The sequence below is a fragment of the Theobroma cacao genome, chromosome 5 (genome assembly GCF_000208745.1).
Source record: "Theobroma cacao cultivar B97-61/B2 chromosome 5, Criollo_cocoa_genome_V2, whole genome shotgun sequence".
Classification (NCBI taxonomy): domain Eukaryota; kingdom Viridiplantae; phylum Streptophyta; class Magnoliopsida; order Malvales; family Malvaceae; genus Theobroma; species Theobroma cacao.
Window position 1 is genome coordinate 7,853,939 of NC_030854.1, and position 7,647 is coordinate 7,861,585.

A 7,647-nucleotide genomic window follows, 5' to 3' on the forward strand; every position below is an offset into this window, starting at 1 on the left:
AGGGTTCGAAGGGAGTACCGGTTCGTGACATAAGAGGTTGGGCTACAACTTTGATGTTTACCACTTTACCCAGTTCTGATCGGAAGGTGGTCAAAATCTTTTTCAAAGTGAAAGCACTGCACCAAAATCTTGGAACCACCCGAGAGTTTCTCGCTCTAGCGAGAATGCTCAAGAAATTTCTTCTTACAACGAGAACCAAGCTAGTGTAACCCCTCCCCCCCAACCCGAGAGTTTCTCACTACAGTGAGAATGAATCTCGCTGTAGCAAGAAACAAAGCAATTTAGTAAAAAGGGGTATTGTTACATTAAAAAGCCATTTTCTTACTGAAATGAAAAGTAATTTGAGAGCAATTAACAATGCCAACACACGACACAATCACAATTATTTTCATAAACTTTTTATAATATATATATATATATATATATACATACATCATCATGCATACCATCTGTCACAGCCCAATTTTCAGGCCATGATCGGCGCAAGGACCCAATAGGCCTAGCCTATTAGGCCCTAACAAGCCTTCCTATATGAACCTGTACATTAGTCCATGTATCATCCATACTCCCTTTTTAAGATCTATAAATCATAATGTTCAAATAATAACTTCATTGAAATCAATTCATAAGATTCAGGTATATACTCATAATGGTATTCATTAATCAGAATATACATGAATAGTTGCCAAACAATTCTTAGCAAGTTACATCCAGTTTACATGTACACATTCAAAGACTCTGACCATCAGCAGAGTAACTTTGGGTGTGGGTGCTAACACTTAGTATCATGACAAACCTACTGAGCAATGGATAGGGAGGAGCACGTTGTCCTAGGATCCCATCACCTTTAACTCAGGAAACCTAAAACATGAATTTTAAAAACGTGAGTACAAACTCAATGAGTGAACATAGGAAGGGAACAAGCATCAATACGAGAAGTTTTTGAAATCATGATGCATTTATGTTGAAGACAATGCAATTTAACTCAATTTCTTGTCACAATGAAAATCCGTTTTTGCTGCGGTGATAATCAAGTGGAAACCATTTCTCAAGATTTAACATTCAAAAATCAATGCAACCACAATATAATTTCCAAAACCTCTATATATATATATATATATATATATATATATATATATAACATATATAAACTTACATATGACCACCGACCTCACCCCCAACTCTGTCTCAGCTTATGTGCACTACCACACTGCACATAGCTGGGTCATCATCAGCTCATGCACACTCCTATACCGCACATGGCTGGGTCAGCACAGCTCATGTGCACTCTTACACCGCACATGGCTGGGTCAACACAGCTCATGTGCACTCCTACACCGCACATGGCTGGGTCATAATTATCACACAAAAGTATCATTCAATGTATAATATACATATCAACATAATGTAGAAACTGATGAATTTTTAAAGAAAAACCAACAAAATATTTCAAGTGGCTCAATCAAGCATATAATCATTTATTCCAAAACATTTTAATGCAAGTTCACTCACCTTATGATAACGGGATATTACATCGCTATTTGTTCGGAGGCGTATCTAGCTATTCTACTTGTCGATCGCTCGTTATTCCCTCCGGTATGCCACCACCGTGCACTATCTTTACTTTTGTATGTCCTAGCAATAATCCAAATTCAATATCTTTAGTGTGCCTCATTTCTACTTCTCTTTTTTTCCGTCAATCATGAATCCTCATCCAACTAAATTATATCTTGACACATTCTTTACCAAAGTGACCTTTATCTTTACTTGCATAATTCTTTAGATTATGGATATTGGCAACTTATTTATGACTCTAGCACATATATAAATCTTGTCTAAGGATATTTATCAAGTTTATCCACGATTTCTACAACAATTACCTAACATATGGCAGCAACTATAAATTTACTTCCATCAACATTTTCTAAGGCTACATGTACCACCATCCTCATTTACATGTTGCCACCAAGCATAACATTAATATTCATTCGTGCACACCAACATGCATAACCTTTTAAACCTTTCCTAAAAACACATATCTACACACCAAACTTCCAATCAATATAATTGCCTTCCAACCATACCCATGACATCACAATAACACTACATATGCACGTAATCATTCTCACCATACTAGACCAATCATAAGCTTCAAATTGTTGCAGTAAGCTTACCATTTGGTTTTAGCTTGAATTTCACTCAACAAAATTCATAATTTCCTCACACCCATGGTCACCATAGCTGCCACAAAATGATTCACACATCATTTTTCCAAGAATTTAACCAACCATAAGCTTAAAAACACAAAATCCTTACCTTAGCTTGCTTGGATTACAAAACCAAGCTTTTCTTCTTTTTTTTTTTCTTTCTTCTCCTCCTAGGGTTTATATGTGCTGGAAATTGGGGTTTAAAACCTTAGGTTTAGTGCCCAAAAAGTTTGGAGAAGAAAGAAGTAAGAAAAGAAAGGAAATAAGAAGAAAACAAGGAAAAGAAATTGAAAAACTCCATTTTCATGGTGGTAAAGGTGAATATGGCGTTAGGTGGGGAAGAAGAAAAAGAAATTGCTAGAAGCTAGTGGAAGCTGCTGAAAAAAATGAGAAGAAGCTGCTGGAAAATGATATTTATAGCCAAAGCTTATCCAATTTTTCATGCAATTACAATAATGCCCTTAACAAGGCCACTTGTCTTCCTCCTTTTCCTGTGCAATCTTTTTACTCTTTTAACATTGGGAAAAGGTCCAAAATCCTCTGAAAGAGGTCCCTTAAGTAGCCCCCAAAAGTCCTAGCTTCAAAAATCCCCTAAACTTGTTATTTTTGAAAATTACAGTGAAGGCCGCAGCTCTCAATTCCAGCACCGCAGTGCTCAAATGTTCTGTCCAACTCTATTCTTCTAGTGCAGTACTTTTACTTTGACAAAGGTTTTTTACCACCTTTCCTTCAAAACTGGGCAAAGTGGTAAACACAAAAGTTGTATCCCTGCCTCTTAGCTTTCTAATGGTCCACAAATCATGTCATTTGAACTTGTGTAGTGGGAGATATACTTGAAAAACCGAAACATATGCAAATAGGAGCAACAGTCCATTGTGCACCTTTTTTCACCAATTAAAATTATTTTTGATCCTACACCTATAAAAACATAAAATAAATATAAATAACATAAAGCAAGCAATGTTAGCCACCATATCAAGGTATGGGGTACTACACCATCTTGCCACACTCAGCTCATGTGCACTCCCTACACGCGCAATGCAATATCATCATCATCAGCTCATGTGCACTCCCACACTACACATAACTGGGTCATCATCAGTTCATGTGCACTCCAACACCACACATAGCTGGGTCATCATTATCACCCAAAAAGAGCATCCAAAGCATAATATACATATCAACATAATGTGAGAACGCATGAACTATTCATATTGCACATTTCACAAGATATAAACATTTCATCAAGGGCTTGTTCCCCAAGTATATTTTTAAAGCAAAAACAAATGAACTTTCAAATGATTTATTTAAATATGTAGGCTTTTCCTAAAACATTTTGAAATGCAAGTTCACTCACTGGTATTTGTTAAATCTTTACCTAACTCCAACTTCCTCTGATGGTCCAAATGGGCCGGTGGGGCTTCGTTGGAACCTATCATCACATTAGCATCACAATTAACAAAATTCACATAACTATAAATTCTAAAAGCTATCTCCTAACTAGCTTCCAATTGCCATTAAGTGGCTATCTATTTTCACTATCCTAATCACTCTAAAATGAATAAACTACCTCAACTACAAAACACTCACAAGTCTAATCACTAACCATTCTCAACACTTAAAAATCAACTCTACTTCACTACTCACCTTGGTAGCTTTATAATTGATCCCTTTCTAAGAGTTTTCAATTTATTGTAGAAGCTCTCTCTTTCTCTCTCTAAAGCACCTAGCTAGTGAGAGAAAGTATAGGAGTAAGACTTTTGAGGGTTTTAAAGTGAGAGAGTGAAAGAGCACAAAAGGTTTTATGAAAAAGTGCACAAAAGCATGAAAATTGGAGTTAACTTGAAAGAAGTTATGGAGGTTTCAAAACAAGCTTCCATAGAGGATGAAAGAAACGTGAGATGGGAGGAAGAAGAAGAAGAAGCAGCTGGAAAAATGAGAAAAAGCTGCTGAAAAATTATATTTATAGCTAAAGCTTATCCAAACTCCACTTAAATTATGAAAATGCCCTTAACAAGTTAACTTTGTCTTCCTACAATCCTTTGTGCAATCTTTTTACTCTTTTGACACTGAGACAAAGTCCATAATAGTCTAGAGATACTCGGGTTCACAAAAACTTAAAAATTTTGACTCGAGATGAAAAATGACCATTTTGCCCTTACCTTGGAAATCATCATTATTTCTATTTCCTTTGCCATTTTATCTTTATTTTCATCCTTCATTTATGCCCTGGCCTATTTAAGCCTTAATAATGTTTGAAAGCATACTTCTAGGGGCTCACTAAGGAAATAATGAAATTACCCCTAGTTTGTGATACCGCATCTACTTCCAGCTACGAGTCTATAAAGATCAAGGTTTCACATGGAGGCTTTGGGTTACTCAGGTAAACATAGGGTTAAAGAGAAGGACAATAGATTTTTGAGTAAATTTGGGTAAAGGGTTTTAATGGGTGGTTTTCTCGTCCCTCCCGTTCTTCATCTTTTTTTTTTTTCAAAATTCCCACTTTACAATTTTTCTCTTCAAATAATGATCATAACTTGATATAGTGCATCGCTTGGCTAGATATTAGCCATTGCATGACTGGTTTTGAAGGCATTGCATGACTAGTTTTGAAGGCGTTGCGTGCTTGGTTTTTAATACATTGTGTGACTAGTTTTTAAGGCATTGAGTAACTGGTTTTGAAGACATTGCATGCTTGGTTTTTAACACATTGCGAGAATGGTTTTTAAGACATTACGTTACTAGTTTTGAAGGCATTGCGTATCTAGCTTTTTAGGCAATGCGTGACTAGTTTTTAATACTTTGTGTGACTGGTTTTTAAGGCATTGCATGACTGGTTTTTAATACTTTGTGTGACTTGTTTTTAAGGCATTGCATAACTGATTTTGAAGGCATTGCATGCTTGGTTTTTAACACATTGTGTGACTAGTTTTTAAGGCATTACGTCACTGGCTTTGAAGGCATTGCATATCTAGTTTTTTAGGCAATGCGTGACTAGTTTTGAAGGCATTGCGTGACTGGTTTTAGACATTGCATCACTTAGGCTATGGCATTGCCTAACCCCATCATGCATTGCATTGCATTGTATTTGACTTTTTGAATTTACATTAAATTAAATATATTATATCTCACAATAAAGACATTGGGATTAAACTTTGATTGCAAAAACAAAATAAAATCCGATGAAACCTTATGGAAAAAAATATGTACTTGTCATTAAATTATATATTCCAACAATGATTTAATTACAATCATATAATTAGGCTTAAATAAATAATTTTTTTTGCCATGTTAAAACTCTTTTGATTTTTTTTTGTTACAATGAATAAAAAAATTATCAAGGGTAGTGTGGATACAATAGACCACTACTGTCTAAGGAGCCACTGTCTTCATCACGACACCCCATACATTCTCGATGCTTGTCACTCGCATTGGACAACTGTTTCATGTGTGCCCAAGTTGTCTACAAATTGAACATGCATTCGATCGTCATCTTCTTAGAGGTGTCAATTGAGTAAAAGATGGTGCCAGATTTGTAGATGGAGCAACAAACGGTATTGGGACGGTGTTAGGCAATTTTGCCTATTATGGCCTTAGCTCTTGCATTGTGAACATCTCTATCGTTGACTACTTTCCCCAATCAATGGAATCTTTTTTCTCCTAGGTCTTTCTGCTCGACCTTCCCAAAGTGGTGGCACAACGACAATTTGTTGAACATCAAGGGGGATTTCACACTCACTGGGATGTCCAACTAGGAGAATGGGTATAGCATAACCCTCCACCCAAGATTGATTCTTGTAATAGTCCAAGCAGAATTTAATAGCTGAATGTTTGCACTTATTACAAAGACAAATCACAATTGATGAACCATGTAAAATTTCAATTCATTACAAAGCAAACAAGAAAACATGGATATTCATACCTTACTGCCACTATGGCATGCATGCAAGGGAGTAGATCGGTTTGGAACTTACTGTATGAACCCGTCTTGGTGGACAGATTTACGACTCTATCTTTACTCCCTCCTATAACTTGAAACTCCACTTGATCAATTGCTTGTCTCAAAAAGTGACATGCTTCATTGAACCGTGTGTTCAATATATCGGTATCCCTAGAGCTGAAGGGTGTGGTCAAATTCAGGGTCTCCTTGTGCTAGTCATGGAATCAATGCTAGAACATGCCTCTAATGCACTCGATCAACAAGGTGATTGGCATATTTCTTGCTTGCCTCAGACACGAGTTGATACACTCCTCAATGTTGGATGTCATGAGTTTGTACCGCTTTACTAGTGATGGTGCAAGTGCCTATCTCTTATAGCGTAAATTCATCAGGTGGTCGTAAACATCCTTGCAAATATGTTTCAGTTGATTCATATGTCTACTGAAATCGATGACCTTGTAGCAATTGGCTGTGAGGGTGAAAATTACTACAACGTCTTTACTCTTGAACCTATTTTTATGTTTTACCCCAAGTGGTAATTGCATAAATTGTGGTGTGCATTATGGTACACTTTCTCAACTGTATTCTTAATGCCAAGATATTGATCAAAAATGAACATTGCATTTTCAAGACAACCAATTGCACGACGCAATTGGGTAGGAAACCACAACCATAACTTTTCGTCCATAACGTGGCCAATGCCAAATGCAACTAGATATATCTACTCATTCACATCTTTGTAGACAGCAACAAACAAAATACCCTTGAATCTACTTTTCAAATGTGTGGCATTGATAACAAAGGCAGGTTGCATTACAACCTTGAACCCCAGATACATGCCTCATATGCCCAAAAACAATATTTGAATTATTGTTCCTGATCTGTAGCCGTAGTTGTGACTGTATCAAGATTTTCACATTCCAACATATGGAAATACGCCGGTAAGAGTTGGAATAACTCCTCTGGGGGACCAAAAACAAGACTCTCTGCATACTCCTTCACTTGCTAAGCCTTACCATACAAGCATTGCAAATCCCCTCTTGCAATTCATCTCTTTCATTCTTTCGTTAGGTCTCAATGGTGTTACATTATTTCTTTGCAGCTTGGGGGACATAAGCTCACCAATAAACTTCGCACTCGTTGTTCGATACCCACCTTGCAAACCATCAACAGTACATGCTTGAACGTTGTGGAACATGCAAACTTGCCAATAATCTCCTTCAGGCAGCTTTGTTGCATGCATAGCAAACTTGCATGCTTTATGTCACGACTCAAATTTTTGGGCCATGACCGACGCAAGGGGCCAATAAACGTAGTCTATTAAGCCCAAGCAAGCCTATCGATTTATCCTACTCATCATTCCATCAAATATCGCTAAGTCATATTTCATACTTTTGAATCAAAATAGTGATATACATTGCCAACTCGTACTGGCATTACTCCTTAAAAATTTACATACAATGTCTACAACATGTATTCTAATAATTTACATTAAGTTTG